An 818-nucleotide genomic window follows, 5' to 3' on the forward strand; every position below is an offset into this window, starting at 1 on the left:
TTCTTTGTTTCATCTGTACAGAAATATAATACACATATGCACAAGCTCACACAGGCAGGGCACTGCCAGGACCGTCTCTCCTGGTCGGATACAGACCAAGCGTGGTCCCGGTGCCTTCCCGCTGTCGGTGCCGCTCCAAATACGTGCTTTGGCTGCACGAGGCTGAAGCGCTAGGCACTGTGGTTCGCCTTTTCCCAAAGGAAAAACAGACCAAACCCCCTCAAAAAAAACCCCATACACACACACACGCAAAAAAAAAAAAAAGAAATTGTCAGCCAAAAATGCACGAGATGGGGATGGAGAAGATGCTGCACATCAGAGTGGGGGGAAAAAAAAAATAATCCACCCAAAACCTTAAAAAAAATTCAAAAATTCAAAATCCACAGACTTTTTGCACAAAGCAATAGTGGTTAATTGCCATTTTTAACAGCTGTCTCACAGCCCAGGACAGGCTGCCAAGAAGGGATCTCACCTATCAAACTGCTGGGAGTTGGCTGATCGAGTTTGAGTCAGGACCTCGCCCCGTTTCCCCCCCCAACACACACCCCTCGAACAACGTAACTACTGATTTTCTGTAGTCCTAGCTTTCCAGCAAGAAAAAAAAAATTTAGAAAAAAAAAAAAAAAAAAAGCTGCCTGTATTCAGGCTTCCCCTGTTAAGGGGCACAACTTGAAAAAAAAAAAAAAGTTATGCTCCTGCCACAAATAAAGTGCAAAAACCAAGCGGTTTCTAGGTACGCACATATACGCACACATGGGTGTGCATGTATATATATTAAATAATAATAATTAAAAAAAAATACAGACAAAACTGTCCCT

Source organism: Pterocles gutturalis, unplaced genomic scaffold, assembly GCF_000699245.1.
Source record: "Pterocles gutturalis isolate BGI_N339 unplaced genomic scaffold, ASM69924v1 scaffold21494, whole genome shotgun sequence".
Lineage (NCBI taxonomy): Eukaryota > Metazoa > Chordata > Aves > Pterocliformes > Pteroclidae > Pterocles > Pterocles gutturalis.